This window comes from Astyanax mexicanus, chromosome 20, assembly GCF_023375975.1.
Source record: "Astyanax mexicanus isolate ESR-SI-001 chromosome 20, AstMex3_surface, whole genome shotgun sequence".
Classification (NCBI taxonomy): Eukaryota; Metazoa; Chordata; class Actinopteri; order Characiformes; family Acestrorhamphidae; genus Astyanax; species Astyanax mexicanus.
Window position 1 is genome coordinate 28,633,287 of NC_064427.1, and position 19,894 is coordinate 28,653,180.

General features: G+C 38.5%; 1 long non-coding RNA gene across 1 annotated transcript; it reads left to right on the top strand.

Annotated features, from left to right (window-relative positions):
- The first annotated feature begins 3,354 nt into the window (after positions 1–3,354).
- Positions 3,355–9,731, top strand: LOC111195075 (uncharacterized). Its single transcript, XR_007427533.1, has 5 exons — positions 3,355–4,236; positions 5,574–5,668; positions 6,446–6,666; positions 7,911–8,042; positions 8,170–9,731. It is a non-coding gene; the product is annotated as an uncharacterized LOC111195075 (long non-coding RNA).
- Positions 9,732–19,894: the final 10,163 nt, after the last annotated feature.

Sequence of the window (19,894 nt, forward strand, 5' to 3'; positions counted from 1 at the left end):
CATAGACACTCAAAATAAATCGAGTTTGAAACAGTTTTCTGGGTGTTTTATTAACCACAAATTACATAAAAAACATTGCAACACTATACAAAACGGTTTATTAAACATATATTGACGCTTATGCATATGTTTTGGAATTGTAGAAAATATCTAACATTTTGGAGAGATGTACATCAAGTTGTTATAAAAATGTTGAATAAAAATGTTGATGTGTCACCATATTTGTATCTTCTGAACCACAGCCCTGATGTGGTTTTAAAAGAAAATGAAGCTTATATGTTGGGAGTTTTATCCTATCTAGCAAAATGCATTGTACTGCTGTGGATATCTCCAAATGTTTCGTCACTCAATATGTGGATGAGGTATCAAACCTTTTCCCATTGGAGAAACTCACTTTTGAAATCCACAATAGACACAAAGAATTCTGTAAAATTTGGTAATCAGTCTGGAAAATACTGGACGATCTGTGATTCTTTCTTTTGTATCATATCCGTATTTCATTTCATTTTGCCCTGTCTTACTCTTATTTTTTATTTAGTTATTTGTTTATCTATTTCAGTTCATGTACTCTATTGACCTCCTCTGATACTAATGTGGCGAGAGATGTTAAATCTGTTCTGATACCACTGTAATGTTTGTAAAATTCAATAAACATATCATTACAAAAAATTATTTTGAATCAGAATTCACTATATACATTATATATACTGCATATACCAGTCAAACGTTTGCCTTAAATACTGTGTGTTTTTTCATTATTTTAAGCTTTTGTTTTATAATCTATATTATGGTAAGAACTACCCAACTAAGTAAAAACATATCTTTAAACAATGAAGATCAGTCAGTTCAGAAAAAATCAAGAACTTTGAAAGTATCCTCAAGTGCAGTCGCAAAGACTATCAAAAACGCTCAATGAAATTGGCTCTCACCAGGATTGCCCCAGAAAAGTAAGATACCAGCCTCAAAAATCATAAGTTACGAGCACCCTAGATAAGATCACCTAAATGCTTTACAGAGTATTTTGGTTTGTTTAACACTTTAAAGTTACTACTTGATTTCTTATGTGTTCCTTCATAGTCTGGATAATGTAGAGGGAAAAAAATAAAAGAAAACTTTGTCCAAACTTTTGATTGGTACTCTACATACCAACTATAGAAAAACACCAGCACAGATATACTCCTTAATAACTGCCCACATCTTCCCCAAGGTACACAATAAGACACTAAAGCAGACACAGCCGGCCCATCGGGAATCCTCCCGAATCCCCCGATTAGCCACTCCGGGCCTGGACACACTGACAAAGTTGTAATTAACTGATTTCCAATTTGCAGTCTTCATTATTCATCTTTTAAAAATGCTTTTCCCCCCCCAATTTCCTTTGGAGGGGAGTGCAGACATATGTTCTCAGTCTTCAAACAACTGATTGGGCATAAAAAAGGCCATTGCAAATTTCATTTTTCCTTATTTGTGGATTTCATGCATCTGTTTGCCAGTATTCATGCCCTTAGTGCTGTCATTATCAGCCAGCATTGGCAGAGCAGCCAAAAAAATATTGAGAGCATGTGTGCTGTTTGACAAAAAGGTTAATTTATATAAAATAAAAAAACACTTGAGGCTTGTAGTGTAAAGACAGCCACTGACACTGGTGATTTTGTTTTTTAGATTTTATATAACATTTTATTTTTTATTGTTTGTTCTATTATAATTCTGGTCTAAGTGATTCCTAAATGGTCAGTGAGTTTATTTAACTGCGACTAAGTGAATACATCTGTTCAGCCCAAGGTGTGTTAAAAACTGTTTCTTTAGTCCGGTGTTCTGTCGATTTTTTCTACCCATCGATACATGCTTCCCAAAGGTACTGCGCATGCGCCAACCTTGGGGCAGCACGGTTCGACAAGGTAGGAGAATTCGACAGAACACCGGCCCTGTTTCTCCACTCCAGCCCCGCCCGTCCTCTCATCAACAGACTTTTGGAAGAAACCAAAGTCACTGGAAAAGAGGGGGAGATTTGAGATTTTGAGGCATGATTTATGTTTTAATATAATTAAAATAATATATTTCACCGGTTCTATTAAATTATGATTATTCACTTTTATAACACACGTTTTAATACAATATAATATATAATGAATATATTAAAACACACAAATTAAAAACCTTTCGGGCAACAAAAAACCCCGAACCTAGTTTTGAATGGTCGTGGCTCCACTGACTCAATCAGTAGCAACAAGACAGTCGCCCTTTTCTTCGGGATCTTCAGGGAGTTTGTAGGAGCTAAAACCTCCGGTGTAATTTATTGGGAACAATCATTAATGTTTGGTTAAATAATCCAGTATTTCTTCACTCTGGTGCTGAAGGTCCGCTGCGCTGCTCTTTACTGTGTTTCCGCTTTACTCTGTTTTCATTAAAAGCCTCTCAGTCTTAAAACAGCGGCACTAAAACAGGCGGAGCGGTGGGCCTCCAGCACCAGTAGTGATTACCCTGCCGGGTTAGAGGAGAGTAGCGCGGAGGAGCTCTTTTAGTCCCGGTGAGTAACTTAGTTAGCTGACTGTTTCAGCTCTCGGTGAAGCGCGGTCTTATAATACTAAGCTACAGCGTGGTAAGACTATTTAAAGCGTGTTAATGGCGAATAACGCTGTGAGATAGCTAACGCTAGCGAGTGGAGGATGGCTGGCTAGGCTAATTAGCTACAGTTAGCTCGATTACCTGCAGCAGCTGCTTGTTCAGAATCAAAACACCCAGCGCTGTTAAGAGCTGCTTCACGAGCTTCTCTTACAGCATACTAAGCTACAGCGTGGTAAGACTATTTAAAGCGTGTAAATGGCGAATAACGCTGTAAGATAGCTAACGCTAGCGAGCTAGCGAGTGGAGGATGGCTGGCTAAGCTAATTAGCTACAGTTAGCTCGATTACCTGCAGCAGCTGCTCGTTCAGAAACAAAACACCCAGCGCTGTTTAAGAGCTGCTTCACGAGCTTCTCTCACAGCACAGGGTTTGTTTTTCTCAATCAGCAGCTGCTTTTAAACCACGCTTTAGTTCAGTAATAAGATCGCGCTTCACCGAGAGCTGAAACAGTCGGTTAGCTAACGCTAGTTAAAATACCTAACAGGACTGAAAGAGCGCCTCTCGGTTCTCCGGTCTAATCCGGCGGGGTGTTTGTAGATATTTAACTTCTGAATTTTATTAATACTGAATTAAAGTATGGTAATCTGGCTAATGTTAAAAAGTCAACTGGCTTTTTACCAAAACACTTTTAGTTAATTTACCTAAAATAATCTTAGCGGTTTGTTCCCACAAGACGAATAAAAAAAAAAAAAAAAAATCTGCGCATGCGCCAAAATTAGCGGCCGTCTGCGCATGCGCCAGTTTTAGCGGCCGTCTGCGCATGCGCCAGTTTTAGCGGCCGTCTGCGCATGCGCCAAAATTAGCGGCCGTCTGCGCATGCGCCAAAATTAGCGGCCGTCTGCGCATGCGCCAGTTTTAGCGGCCGTCTGCGCATGCGCCAAAATTAGCGGCCGTCTGCGCATGCGCCAAAATTAGCGGCCGTCTGCGCATGCGCCAGTTTTAGCGGCCGTCTGCGCATGCGCCAGTTTTAGCGGCCGTCTGCGCATGCGCCAAAATTAGCGGCCGTCTGCGCATGCGCCAAAATTAGCGGCCGTCTGCGCATGCGCCAGTTTTAGCGGCCGTCTGCGCATGCGCCAAAATTAGCGGCCGTCTGCGCATGCGCCAGTTTTAGCGGCCGTCTGCGCATGCGCCAAAATTAGCGGCCGTCTGCGCATGCGCCAGTTTTAGCGGCCGTCTGCGCATGCGCCAGTTTTAGCGGCCGTCTGCGCATGCGCCAGTTTTAGCGGCCGTCTGCGCATGCGCCAAAATTAGCGGCCGTCTGCGCATGCGCCAGTTTTAGCGGCCGTCTGCGCATGCGCCAAAATTAGCGGCCGTCTGCGCATGCGCCAAAATTAGCGGCCGTCTGCGCATGCGCCAGTTTTAGCGGCCGTCTGCGCATGCGCCAAAATTAGCGGCCGTCTGCGCATGCGCCAGTTTTAGCGGCCGTCTACGCATGCGCCAAAAAGTATATTATTTAGCGGCAGATTTCGGCGCGGTCAGCGCATGCGTCCAGCTTCAGGCATGGGATGCGGCTGTGCACTTGGGCGCGTGCAATTCCACAGACGCTGCAACTGGATTTTATAAAGATATAAGAAAAGAATGCTTTCGTTGTGGATGTATTTGACATGAACAGGTAAGCTGATGTTATGTTCTGATCTGTGCAGGTAGTTTATGCACTTAATGTAACTCCGTTAGACAACTAAGTTACAGAGCTAGCGTCTGCTGATTATTAGCTAAGGTGTTTAGTTTATTTTGACCCCAAACACGAGGCGCGAGACGCAGCAGTCACTGCATTTTGCATACTATTAACTAACCGCGTGAATCCACTGTACGTGCAAGTTAGCGTTAACTTCATCACGAACGAGTAACGGATTAGTAAACACACTCTTGTCTTTTTTTGTAATCCTCACAGTTTCTGTCAAACACTGAAAGAAAACTTCTCCCCTGTCTCTGTTTATACAGCGATGGTTTGGGTTTAAAGCTGGGTTTGTTGTGCTGGATATTTGGTTAGAGCAGGAGATTTTATAAGCTGTGTAGCTGCATAATTGTGAACTGAGATCGCGGTCTGTAAAGTTACACCCGCAGCTAACCAGTGACTTTAAAAACCAAATAAACACAGCTGTTACTGGACTTGATGGGTTTAAAAATGTAGTTAATTAATTTTAAAAGACTAGGCTACTAATGTTGGCCCTGCTGAGTACAGCTGATCATCCAGAAATAAACATTACCTATGCTAATCTAAATCTATTTAAAGAACTAACCTCCCAGGGTGTGTTTGTTTTTTTTTTTTTCTGGTTTTGAGCATGTTTTAAGGAGGGAGTGTAAATCTGTGCTGCAGTAGAAGAGTGTAATTTTAGAAAATTTGCTGTATTTGTCTCACTGTCTTAGATAGTATGGACTTTAAACATGTTACTAAAAATTAACACTGGACCGTGTTTTTAAATACTTGCCATTCTGGATGTCCTGAACTTTTTCATGCGGGCCTGTGTGTTTTAAAAAATATGTATTTTATTCATTCTATTTTATGTCGGTTAGTTTAATTTAATGACTTGTCAGTTAATCCTGTTTTTCCAGTGCTGTTGCTAATTGTACTGAGTGTCTGCAGTGTACTGGGAGGATTGTGCTGGGTGCTAATTGTTTCTCAGGTGGTAAATCATGTTTGTTGTTGAAGGTGCATTTTTTTTTTCCTTCCCACCATGTAAAATCATGCCTTTGCTAGTACTAGAATCATCATCGCTTTAGAGACTTAATGATTAGACTAGCACTAGTCTACTGTATATTTCTGCGCACCCTCTCTCTGCATGAAGGTATGGACAACCTAACATTGCACTTTTTGATATGTCAGTCACCTGGATCATTTCCATTTGATTCTGACTCTGAGAATTATGTGATCGGCCCTGATTTCTGATCACGTTATTTGAAGTGTGTTTAATGACTTGTCAGTTAATCCTGTTTTTCCACTCTCTTTAGGGAAGCTGGGGCAGAAGAACGAGGAGCTGTACTCTCTGGGTGAAGGAGGATTTGGGGCAGTGTTTGCAGGCTATTGACCTGAGGACCTACTGCATGTAAGTAACACACACACACACACACACACACAAAACTGGTGTCACTAACTCATTTAAAATTTTTAATACCACCTTCAGACAGCCTGTAACTGTTTTAGTTGAGTTTTTCTTTTACCTTGTTATTTATTTTAGTTATTTTGTTTTTTTTATTTATCTAATTTTATGTTTCACTATTTAGCCCTTTTATTTTATTCATTTCATCCTTTTATTTGTTTTGTTACTGCTTTTTATTTTTGGCCTTTTATGTTTTTATTTCATTTATTTTCTTCCTGTTTGCATATCCTTTTATTTTGATTTATTTAATTTTTTCTTAATTAAATATTACATTGTTCGCTTGTTTTTATAATTTAAACTTGAGTTTCAGTCCCTTTAATTTTATGTAAGCTCGGCTGCATTGAAAATGAGGGTTACCCTCAATGTATCTACCGAGTAAAAATAAAGGTTGATTGATTGATTCATTGAAAAAGCAAAATGTTTGCTAAACCAGCTGAACAACAGTAGAAAGGTCACATCCACACAGAGATACTGGAGAGCAGTGGTCAGTTTAAAAACACGATTTAAACAAATTTTACACATTAAACATTTACCACCCAAACATGTAAAACACAGCACTGATGTGAGCTTTCACACACACGCAATGATAATACAGTCTGTGAGTTAACAGATTCGATGTGAGCTGCAGTTCTTTAACACTCCGTCCACAAGGTGAGGGTCTGTCTGTGGTGCTCTCCAGAGGAGAACTTTGTGTAATAGTGTGTTCTCTTTTATATTCTAAAGGGACAACTGAAGAACCTCCCCCTGGAAGTGGCACTCATGCACATGGCTGGTGTTGACTCATTCATTGCTGGAGGGACCTCAAGCTTCTCCATAGAGCTGCTGGACTGGTCTAAGCTTCAGGACGAGGTCGTGTCGGTGATGGAGCCTATGCTCCAATGCTCTGCTTGGAGCTCTTCGATTACATCCAGGCCAGCGGATGCCTGCAGGAGGAATAAGCCAAGGTGAGAGACAATAAACTAAGCATCTACTGAAGCTAGTGTTCGTTTTGAGCTGTCCATACACTACACGACTTTAAAAAGACTTTTAACAGACTAAAATCTGACACCCGAGACTTTAGCTGTGAGAACAGCTAAAGACTCGTCACAGACTTTTACTCACAGACTAGTCACAGGCTAAGATTTAGCAAAGACTGGGGGTCACTAACTGCAAGACTGCAACTAGATTCTTTCTGAGATTATTTCACATCATGCTTCTGGTGGAGTTTACATATATATACACTTTACATATTAACTTATAAACAAATAACATGTATATCAATACTGTGATTTATCAGAGACTCACAACTTTTGTCCCCATCAACAGTTTATTTTTTCTACCACACTGTGAATTCTTGATATTTTTAATGGAATACATTTTGTGTTTAACTCTGCCTATATACTTCTTCTACCCCCTTTTTTGCTACAACCTTGAATAGCAAAGAATCACAGTTTCACTGCTGTACATTTGCCTTTGTTTTAGATAGAATTAATGCAATATGCAAAATTTGTATTTATTAAACTTATTTGTATTACAAATAACACTGCACAATAAAACAAAGTAGTGCAAAAAAATAAATAAATATAATGACTTTAAAGTGCTACCTGTGATTAAATACTGTACATATTAAAGAAAGAACCATATAAGACCTTTTAACTGCAAAAAGTGTTCTTTTTTAAATCAGTTCTAAACAGTCACGTGAAATATATTGTTGCTTCTTCCCTTAGCTCTCCAATTGGTTGTTGACGTTGTTTACGTCACTATTTGCGTGAGTTGAGTCTCAAAACTTGCGATAATAAAAAATAAACACAGTTGATTTTATCGGAGCGCCAGTACCCAAACCCGACTGACTAAAACTTTCAATCGTAACCACCTTACACTTAACGATTGAGATGACCTGACTCAACTGCAGCTCGACTCTAGCCAGACTCTCGTGCTTTTATCCTGACTCTGGAAATTTGTATGCAACTGTGAAATCATTGGAAAATCGTTAGGTACCTGAACCCTTAATGTAGCAGCTACCCACTGGATAACTGTTTGCCTGTTCTATAGCGACTGTAATTTCCTTCTGTCTGTTTCTTACACTCTGTAGGTACTTATATATTTTTTATTGAATGTGGCAGCGTGATGACAATCACAAGTATTGCAAATGTTGGGATAAATTTCAGCCAATTTAACTTTACTATAATGCGCTCTGTGTACTCTGCAGGTACTTCTAAAGTAGCTAATCGAAGACATGATTGAGGTCCAAGCCAGAGGGGCTCTGCACTGTGACCTCAAGCCATAGAACATCCTGGTTCAGATGTAGTTAGGAACCACGCCTTCATCTTCTGTTCTTCTGGTATGGGTTTTCAGTGAACACTACAGGCAGAGAACTGTCTTCTTTGTAGAAGCTACCATTACTGAATAGAGATTCAGGTCAAAAACATTCCTTAATGCTCAGTCACTGTCTCTAATTTACTTTTCAGGACCTTCCTCAAGAGTGGTTTACCCATGAGGCCAAATCCTCCAGTGTTGCAGATAGGAATCATCCTGCTGTGTGTGAGAGGTGACCCTTCAACCCCAGCACGGAGATCACCTCAAAGAAGTCTCAGATCATCTCTCCACCATCTGCTCTACGACCCCTGGCTAAGTATACACCACGACACAGCCACCACATCAGGCACACCTCAGTCAGGTACCCTGTAAAACCATAATAATAATAATAATAAATCTATATTTTCAATCTCTAGTTTAGAGTGTTCTCTAGTAGAGCTGGGCGATTAATCGATTTTATCGATTAATTCGAATTTACAGTTAAGGACAATGTGTTTTTATGAAAATCGATTTTTCTCTGAGTTTTCATTTTCACCACAGACACTCCTCTGTGGGCACAGAGTGAGCTTAGCTAGCTCCCTCCCTCCCTCCCTCCCTATTTGTTTTTAAGGGTGTGTTTATTTATTTATTTTTTAAGTTTGAGGGTGCATTGTGTCAGTACCTAAACTATGTTGGAGAAAGCTTTCTAAAAGTTACTAGATGTTCTCTTTTTTTTGCTTGTTTCTGGTTGTACTTTAACCACAAAGGGAACATTTTAAGTGAAAACAAATTAAATAAGAACTAGTTTTTAACCATTTCTTTATCATCTTTAGTTTGATTTTTAGTAGGGGGAAAAATCGATTTAAATCGAAAATTGGATTTTTAAAAAAATATTCAAAGATTTATTTTTTGGGCCATATCGCCCAGCTCTATTCTCTAGTTTAGAGTTTTTTTATAAAACACACCTAAGGAAAATAGCAGGTATTAATAAAGCTATTGATTCCATAGTTTTTAAAAGGTAATGATTTTCTTTAACTATATAAATGTTTTAATTGTTTTGTGATTGTATGCTTTTAATTGCTTCCTGTTTTGTATTTGTGTTCATGTACTTAAGGCTTTAATCCTTTTATCGTGATATTGTTTATCTTTTGATGTTTATTAATTACTTAACTGTATTTATCTTTATGTAGTATACTGTTAGTGTTTTAATCCATACACTTTTTGTATACATTTCTTTTATTGCTTAGTTACTTGGTTTATTAATGGTTATTGTATTGGTGTTTTAGTCTTATTTTGGGCTCATATTCATTAAAAACATTTTAACGTTTGTCTTTTAGTGCTTTAATCAATTAATATTGTACTTACCTTTTACTATTGTACTATTAATCTTTCTGTACTTAATTCTGATATTTATACTTTTTTTTTCTTGCAGCTTTGTATTACATTCTTTATTAATTGTATGTCTTTATACGGGAATTTATATTTGCATTGTATATATTTTTGTTTCATTTAACGTTTATGCTCTTTGTCTTTTTCAGATTTTTACATTTTTCAGTTTGTGTATTGACCCAAGGAGGATGGGTTCCTCTCAAGGTTTCTATCTCTCTTTCTGAGAGAATTTTCTTTGCCGCTGTCTATTTTGTGCTTACTCAAAAGAGGTTTGGACACTTTTTTTTTTTTAACTGTTCTTAATTTTTTTAATGACTGTACATTTCTTTGTCAATAAATGTTTTTTATTGCCATCACTTGTGTCTGTTTGTTTATTTGATCACACTATTGCTAAGTTTCTTGAAATGTGTTTATGGAAAAAATGTAATGTTAATATTTTATTAAATGTGGATTTGATGCCCACATTCAACCACTTTTTTTTAACACTTCAACTAAACACTGAAAGAATCAATCAGTAATTATTGATTTATTATTAATGTAATCAACAGAGATGTTCTGAAGTTAAGCTGATTATCCCATGTGTCTCATATTCCCAAATTAACTCAACTGAACTGCTGCAGGTTCCACACACAAGGTCTCACTCCTGTAATTTAATAACGTTAATTAAGCCAAGTTTACCTTCTTTCACAATTACTGAATAATAAAGCTTTTGCGTTTAGGAGAGAACTCTGTAAGAGGTTTTTTTTTTTGAAGTGGTCTGATTTTTAATGCAGTAGAAGACCCTTATTTGGTTCCATTCGTTCATCTTTTAATCCAGTATTTGAGCTGGTGATTGGTTCCCTCTAGTGGATTATCATGATATCGCACCCAAACACAACCTGTTTTCAATGATGGTTAAAAACTTACTTACAGAATTATACTGACAAATCATTTAGAAAAGAGTCATTTAAAAGTTTTTTTGTTTGTTTTTCTTATAGGATATACAGTCACAGAGTCAGACACATTTTTACTCCTGCACTTCTTACAGAATGCTTACACATGATTCGGTAGTACACCCCTTATTCAGCTGCTCCAGGTCTTCTTGGGAACTTTAACGTGAGACAGCAAGTAAGTAAGAATAAGAAATGTTGTGAGAACACAGAAAACATCTTTCTGTTTGCTTAGTGCACCCATCAGGAGTAAGGTGGTCTGTGGGTGGGTTCAATAAATATATGGCTGGGTTCAATATATATATATATATACTTTTTGACAGAGCACTTTTCCTCAAGTCTAGTACTTTATCAGACTATACGTGGATGCAGTTTGATAGCCAAACACTAGTGGCGCTCATGGGCCAAGAATAAATAAAATGCTGGATTTTCTTACATGCTGTGTGTATTTGTGAGAGTATTTTGTTTATATATAATAATGCATGTAATATTAGGAAGAATGTGCCATAAAAATACACACAAAATCAAAGTTACAACTTAACTTTTTTTTAATCTGTGTTCAAAATTAACTCCATAGATTTTACTGTGTAAGATTTTCAAAATAAAATTCAAGTGTTTGAACATGGTGTGACCGGTGAAATAATACTTGACCCCTTAATGAATATTGCCCCTTCATGACACCTTACCATTGGGCGTTTTTAGGAGCGAGGCCTCAGTGGCATTGGCCCAAGCTGAAATCTGATTGGCCCCCTGACGTGCCCCGGTCCTGTCACTCATCTGTCCTTTGCGCGCGAGCGATGCTCGGAAATAAGTGGATGCAATTCCATATTCAAACACTAGTGGCGCTAATGATATAAATAGTTATTAATCAGTGTGATTAAAGCTTTTAGAAGAGGGATGTTCTAATGTTTTGAAATGACAGTATTTGAAAAGAAATAGGTAAAAAAATAAAATAATAAAATGCTCTGTGTGATGCATGTACAATTGGGAGAGGGATTTTTATGGAGTTCATTACATACATACAGAAGCAAACAAATAAGCAGAAGGAAACAAGGGATTTTAGAAACAAAAATATGCAGAAAATACAAGCACGGCAAACAATAATAAAGTAAGCTAATATATTTTAAAATATCTATTTCATATATATTTTTTCTTTTTATATATCTTTTTTCATACACTTTTTAACTTATTTTTTTTTTTTATTGCTGCTTTCATTTTGTATTTTTTTGTGGCACGAAGTTCTCCATAGATTTGACTGTGTAAGCCCCTTTATGAAAAGTGTGGCCCCTTGATGGCCTCTTAGTCAGAAAAATCTTAGATCCTCCACTGCCACATAGAAAATGCTCTCTCCTGTGCTGATGATGGTAGGCAGTATGGAGATCAGTGGAGCTGTGGCGTGAGACAGACGGCCTGCAGGTTTGTCAGGGCAGAAGCAGATCAGGGTGATTAGAGCAGTAAATAAAGACGGAGCTGAGGAGCTGACAGGCTGAGTGATGGGGAGCCTCTGCAGGCTCATTTACATGACTTTGTGTGGCCATCATTTCCGCTCTAATGTAATGCCAAGCAAATGAGCCTGGCGCAATATTGGCCAATTCATCGCCGCTCCACTGGCTCGACACCACAGTCTATAAATCACACTGGGAACACATGCTCTGTCTGACAGCTAAATCAGCATGGAGTAATCATATACATGCAGACACCGGGGCCACGGGGAGGGGGATTAATAGACACAGGCCCTGTGTGTGTATGTGTGTGTGATGCTGCATATTCTGACTCTTTCAAATCTGTAAAAGATATTAAAGCCCATTCAGCAGCAGGACGGTGTTGTTTTGTCATAGAGTCGTGTCATGGCTTTGTATTTATAGTAGGTGACATCTTGCTTTCTGGGAATTTGAGGATGGACTGCAAGAGTACACTTACATGGGACTCTTTATATTGCACACCAGGGGGCAGTGTTGACTGCAGTGTGTCTTTAGGGCAGGAAAAGTGTTGCTATAATGTATTGTATGAGACCTGAGAGAGAGTCACAATAGACTCACAATAGCTTTGCACATGGTGTTAAGGGAATGGTGCTGTTACTTTCTTCCATTTACCTTAATTCTAAAATAATAAGTTAAATAGGACACCCTTTTCAAAAAGTAGGTTTATTTTCTCATGTTAGACCTGTACTGGTGACTTTCTACATTCAGAATGACTAAATTAAACATATATAGTGACAGAGGTGGCCCACTCAAATGACGCAGCCACTTAGGGCCATACCACAATACCACCTGGGGGGCCCAAGAAGCACAAAGATATCACTATAGTTTCTAGTTTCTCCAACACTAAGGCTGGGTGCAGCAGCATTAGCATTAGCTACTGACCGCAGCGCTAGCTCTTTTGTTGTTCAGTGAGGAGTATATTATGACTGTAGTCTGTGTGTTTGCCATGTTAAAACAAGCTATGTGGGACAAACCGCTAGCTGATAGTGCCCTTAGCACTTAGGGTTGCTCAGTTTGGCGCTACCAGGCGGCATTTACAACCAGCTAATGCTGTGGTTAGTGGCTAATGCTAATGCTGCTGCACCCAGCTTTAGTGCTGGAGAAACTTCACTGAAAACTAACCCTTAAGCCCTTTCCGGACATGATTAGTTTCTCAGAGGGACGTCTAAAAACAATATATTTTACACTTCTACTCTTGTGATAAAACTCTTGCATCCGGACTGTCTGTCTAGATGGGATTAAAATTACCGGAGGACCACAGAGTTCAGCGAAACACAGCCGGTAATTTAGCCTGTAATTTTCTCAGAGAACGTCTAAGAAAAACACATACATGGTCGTTCCGGATGGGAAAAAAATCACAGAGGACCCCCCCTATAAAAAAAGAAAATTACCTCAGGACCCCCTGAGAAACTAATCCCATCCGGATAGGGCTTTAGACAAAATATTGGAAATCTAAAAAAAATGTTTTTTTTTTATTAAGAATTGATAAGATTTTTTTATTAACATGTTTAACTGAGCTGTAAAGACATTCATCTCAGACCTCCTTTGTTGGGCTTTGTGTGACCTGGAGTCGTGCGTCACCGGCAGGGTAAGATAATAAGACGGTCACTGGGCGTCCTGTCTCAAAACAAGTGTTGCTGTGTAGAGTCATGCTCCCTTGGCGCTGATAAGACCTGGTATTATAAACATTACAGCAGATTTCATTACCCTCCTCAGGCTGGCCTCATGAAAAATACATACAATGGTCGGCAGGAGCATCAGTAGATCAGGAGCATTAGTAGCTCATGTTCTCACCTCCAACAGCCGTACTGGCAAGAACACTGAGCAAACAACACATGGGCTGCTCTAGTTAAGGCCCATGTAAAGGAACAGTTTGGCTAAAAATCAAATTTAGGAAGATTTACTCTTACTCACGCCAAGATGTGTTTGTAAGCTATCAGGTTAAAGTTGCTAGCAAGTAATTCAAGCCTATACTGGGCGGATTAGCATGGTTTAACTGCAGTGCTACGCCATCACATGAAGCTCAAACCATGGAAAGTTGGTTCTGACACCCTATGACATCTATGTACATACAGCTCTGGAAAAAAATTAAGAGACCACTTCAGTTTCTGGATCAGTTTATCTGATTTTGCTATTTATAGGTATATGTTTGAGTAAAATAAACATTGTTGTATTATTCTATAAACTACAGACAACATTTCTCCACAAAAAAAAAAATATTGTCATTTAGAGCATTTATTTGTGTGAAAGGGCTGAAATAACAAAAATGGTGCAGAGCTTTCAGACCTCAAATAGTGCAAAGAAAGCAAGTTCACATTCATAAAGTTCAAAAATCAAAGACTAATCATTTTTAAGTGGTCTCTTATATTTTTCAGAGCTGTATATGGGCGAAAGTATGTTTTATAGCTACCCAGTTTCCCTGCTTTATCCCACCAATTGCCACTCTAAAAGGACTTTTTTTTCCAGGACCAAGGTTAAGAAACACACTGTTAACCGATAGATTATTGAACTACAGTAACTAAGGTTTGCAGTTGTGTAGTGGACAGTAACGTTGGTACAAATATGTATCATTATTTCAATTCTGTTGGCCACATTCTCAGCCATGTTTTTTCATTGTTCAGATCCAAAATTCATGCAGTCTTTTGCTTGTTTTATCTGATTTCACATTGAAGAGTTATTCACTCAGCTTTCACATGTTGTTGTACAGCCGTGCTCTCCTTTCTGTGGGATTTGTGCTGACTCAATGAACACTGCCTTTCCTTTCAACACGAGAGATTTTAGCAATTAGGCTTGCGGCCTATGTCGAAAAGTGTGTGTCGTGTTTTGCCAGAAGCCTATTACACAATTACATTTTGGGTCAACAGGAGAAAACGTGCAAGTGATTTTGTGCGCTTTTGGCAGTTGAGCCCAGGTTTGAGTTTCAGCGGGTAAACAACTGGGGAAAGCTGTTTCTGTGAGCTGTCAACGTTCATTCAGTCTGTGAATATGCAAGACTGATTAGCTCTTACTCTTTCAACAAAACAATGTCTGTACTCAGTCTGCATGTTTAACTTTCATTCTTTCATTCAAGGGAAATATATTTTGCTGTGTGCACTTTCCAAATTGTACATATGCCACAAAATGTTTTTGTGTTTAATGTAGTTTTGTGTTTATATGTGCTACACTACATGGAAAGAGTTGATCTTTTTTGAATTTGTAAGAGTACTGTCTCTACTGTGCAGATGAAGACTTTTATTTTAGATTTTGTAACAATGCTGTAAATAATTTGATTGCATTCAGCGACAAGAACAATAGGGAGCTCAGGATGTTGGATGAACCCATCCCACTGTATCCCCTCTTAACTGTTTACATTATGTCATTCTAACAATTCAACAAGTAACACTTTAAAGTAACATTACAAATAAACCTTTATTTTTATTTGTTACTTTAAAGTATCAGTCTGTAAGTTTTAGAATTTAGAAACCTCTCTGGTGAGAATGTATGCACTGAACATGTGGAACAGTACTTTAAAAACGTGCCTTGTGGTATGGTCTCCTTTCAGAGCAGATGAATCTGATGGTTATAGTGAGGAATCTGATATTCTGATATCTCCATGTTCGCATCAGCTCTTGTTTCAGCATCATTAAAGGCATAGCGATTGCTCAGGTAAATGTCAAGGCCAAGAAAACCTACCAGACCACTCTGTTTTTAGAATGAAAAACAGCTTTGAAAAAATTAAGAGACTACTTCAGTTTCTGAATCAGTTTCTCAGATTTTTGAGTAAAATGACAATTGTTGTTTTATTTTATAATTTACAGACAACATTTCTCCCAAATTCCAAATAAAATATTGTCTTTTAGAGCATTTATTTGCAGAAAATGAGAAATGTCTGAAATAACAAAAAAGATGCAGAGCTTTCAGACCTCAAATAATCATAAGCCATATTCATAAAGTTTTAAGAGTTCAGAAAACAATATTTGGTGGAATAACCCTGGTTTTTAATCACAGTTTTCGTGCATCTTGGTATCATGTTCTCCTCCACCAGTCTTACACACTGCTTTTGGATAACTTTATGCCTTTATTTCGGAGCAAAATTCAAGCAGTTCAGTTTGGTTTGATGGCTTGTGATCATCCAGCTTCCTCTTGATTATATTCCAGAGGTTTTCAATTTCTTAAAATCAAAGAAACTCAACACATTTTTAAGTGCTCTCTTTTTTTTAGAACTGTATTTGCATCACACTGATTCCATTTCTCTAGAATATTTGTTTTCCAATCCCAGCTCAGGAATACTACTGCTTTCAATTGGAAAGAATAAGAATCTTAGGTACTGCTGCTTTAAAGTGAGGTTGATTTATAGGCAATATCCTGAAATGCAGGATATAAGGATGAAGCACAATATGTACTGGAAATGTATCTCACATTAGAAAAACACAGGCCTTCATATATATTTTTTCCTGTATGGTTCACCCCTCTCTTGCCCCTGCCTGCTGTCTTCCTTCCTTTTATCTCCTTCGGTGACTTTTATCTCCCCCTCTCTCTGCCTGTTCCCTCCCAAGTTCCTCTTTTGACCTTGTCTGGCCCTTCTGTTCCTCCCTCGCTCCCCTCATCCCTCTTCGCTCTCCCCTTCGCTCGTCCCTCTCTCCCTGCGCTGGCTGGCTAGACTAATCTGTGTCGTCCCGTCTTGCCATCCATCAGGGCTCCTCTCATTGTTTTGACGTCTAGTTAATTCTCTGCTCATGATTTATCAAATTCTTATTACCGCTCGCTGAAAGCCTCATTCATTGTGCTGATGTATGGTAATGATAGCCCCGCCGTGGCCGCCCCAATCCCCAGCTAAAGCCCATCTCCTCTCCCTGCTCTCCTTCCCTCCCCATGCAATATCCATTCTCTCTCTCTTTCTCTCTCTTTCTCTTTTCGCTCCCCCCTTATTTTACTTCTTCATCTGAGCGCCTTTCTTTCCACGCATGTCCGCTTCCCTCTCTAGTGTAATTCCCTTTCTTTCCCCGCATTGTATCGTGATCTCTTTTCTCTGTGATTCATGCTGACTCCTTTATCCTCTCGTGACCGCACTTAACATAAAGGCTCGTCGAGGCCGCAGAGATGTCAAACAGTTCCTCTGATGGCTTGGGAGAGAGTCTGAAACAATCAGCTCCGTTTGGGTTTAATCAGAGACGAAAGTTGAGAGCAGGACAGTGGTTCCAAATCCAATAAAGCAGATGAATATGGCAGTCCTTAAACAACACTGTCTTGTGGGTTGAATTAACTTAGTTTGTTTACAATTCAAGCTTGTATAAGCTCACTTTCATCTAAAAAAAAAAAAACGTCTTAAACCTAGCAGGATGTTTACAGTCTGCAAAACTTATATTGATCTAACGGTATTTCTGACGTAACCCCAACAGGTTCTGCAGCCAACATCTTACATTAGGAGTTGAGGAGTTTTTAAGTTACATTTAAGTTTAAAGCAGTTCAATGTAGCCAATCAGCTAAGACATGCTCAGACATCCCACCTCTCCTGTGATTCTCTGGAGTTTCACACATTTGTGTAGAGGCACTTTTATATTCTTGTGACTGCACTTAACGTTAAGGCTTAAAAAAACCTAAGAGCTTGTGTGAAAAATATCTAAAAACTTATCGAGATGTTTTCAGTCTATAAAACATATTTGAATCTAACAGTATTTCTGATGTAACCATAACAGGTTCTAAAGCGAGAATCTGACACCAGGAAGACTTGAGAAGGACTTGACCTCAGCTTTTATTTTTTTTTTAGTATTTGAGTTAAACAGTCCAAATTAAGCCAGAGCTTAGCGAAAAAACAGAAAAAATTACAGTGTTGCAATAGCCCAAATCTAATGAATCATCTAAGGCATGCTCAGACATCCCACATCTCCCATGATTCTCAGGAGTTTCACACATTTAGGTAGTGGCTCTTCTATCCCCTTGTGACTGGACTTAACATAAAGGCTTGTCAAAAATCAGAGTGCAGGACAGTGGAGCTTGAATAAGCTCACTTTTATGTCTAAAACAAGGTCGCCACCTGGATTTAAGTAAGTAAATGATGTGAGGTTGATGCTGCAGTTGGTCAGGTCTAGGTTCAGCAACAGTATGTGCTGAAAGAATGAGGTCAGCTGACTACCTGAATATCCTGAATATAGACCAGGTTATTCCATCAATGGATTTTTTCTTCCCTGATGGCACGGCCATATTCCAAGATGATAATGCCAGGATTCATGGGGCTGGAATTGTGAAAGGGTGGTTCAGGGAGCATGAGATCATAATTTTCACACATGGATTGAGAGAGTTCACCACAGAGTCCAGACCTTAACCTCATTGAGAATCTTTGGGATGTGATAGATGGAGAAGGCTTTGTGCAGCGGTCAGACTCTACCATCATCAATGCTGCTGCAAGATCTTGGTAAAAAATTAATGCAACACTGGATTGAAATAAATCTTGTGACATTGCAAAAGCTTATCGAAACAATGTCACAGCGAATGTGTACTGATATTAAAGCTAAAGGTGGTCCAACTTATTATTAGAGTGGTCAGGCAGTGTATAATATAGATCTTAATGTCAGATTTGTCCACTTGTTTTACAGATTTACAGTTTTAAACAAAATCACCAAAAATGAAACCCCATATGCTTCTATTACAGTACAGTTGCAAGAATCAGTATGTGAAGCCTTTGGGATACTTGGATTTCTGCATATTGGTCATTAAACGTGTTCTGATCTTCATTTAAGTCACAACAGTAGAGAAACACAGTCTGCTTAAACTAATACTGAACAAAAATTATATGTTTGCATGGTTTTATTCAGCACAACATGTTAACATTCACAGTGCAGGGTGACTGGAACAGGCAGTTTAAGTAGACTGTGTTTGTCTATTGTTGTGACTTAGATGAAGATCAGAACACATTTAATGACCAATTTATGCAGAAATCCAAGTAATCCCAAAGGGTTCACATACTTTTTCTTGCAACTGTATGTTGGTGGTGGCAAGGCTGCAGAGAAATTATATAAATCTGTGATTTAATTGAAGGTCACTCTCAGGTATAAAGGGTGTGTGATTTGCTACTACCTCTGTAAAATTAGTTTTTTATAGATTGACATAATGTCTGCCGGCTTTGCCTCTTTAGTTTTGAGCTAGATATTTTAAGGCTAATGTAGCTAACATCTATTAAAAGCTTGCACTCACCAATGATTATTATGTTGTTTTAGACTCTGCATGACATACTGACTCTCAGAAAATACAGACGCAATTCCGGCTTCAAGCTGGATGCTAATACAGTCGTTAGTACCGCAGCGTATTTTTAAGTAACTGCATGTCACACATGTCAAGCTTATGCAGTCATTCCACTCACCCTCCTCCATCCATTTCCTGACAGGCCCCCCACAGCTGACCCCAAGGGTCTTTCTATAATTGATATGCCTGTAATATCACATTATTGTCTCTGCACATTTGATACACATGAGCGCTAATATTGAGCGATGGCATGTGGCGGTGTGCAATGGGAATCATATGTGGGGCTAATGGGGAATGGAGACTCTGTCCAAATTCAGAGAAACTTTTGACTCTAAGCACATGTGTCACATACAGGGAAACTCTACTTAAGTGGATGGGAGAGGCCTTTAACTATGCTGTTAGTTTGCAGTGGGTTGAGTATAAGGACATAGGATTTTTCTTTCTTGCATATTCTGTTACTTTTTTGGCTTTCGAGTCTTGTTCCAGTTCGCTGATGAGGATTAGCTCCAGCATGCCAGAAATCCAACAGAAAGCCTGTATTTTCAGCAGCTGTTATTTTAACAGCAGCTATGAAAGACTAGAATTTGTGAATGGTCATTACATTTAGTTTTTTTCCCCCTATTTTACCAAAAGAAGGTGAAAAGGTTATTGCTTAGTGATTTATATGAGCTACACCATGTTCTTTTCCACTGGCATCATAAAATTAAATAAAAAATAAAAATAAAACTTCTGGAGATCTTTCATTTGTTCTAAGTGTTTATTAAAAAGTTGGATTTTAAATAGACATTACACAATACAATAAGTTATTATATGCTTATATACACTACCAAAAGTTTTAGATCTCCCCAATTTTGTGCTGTTTTATAGTATGTTTTAGACAA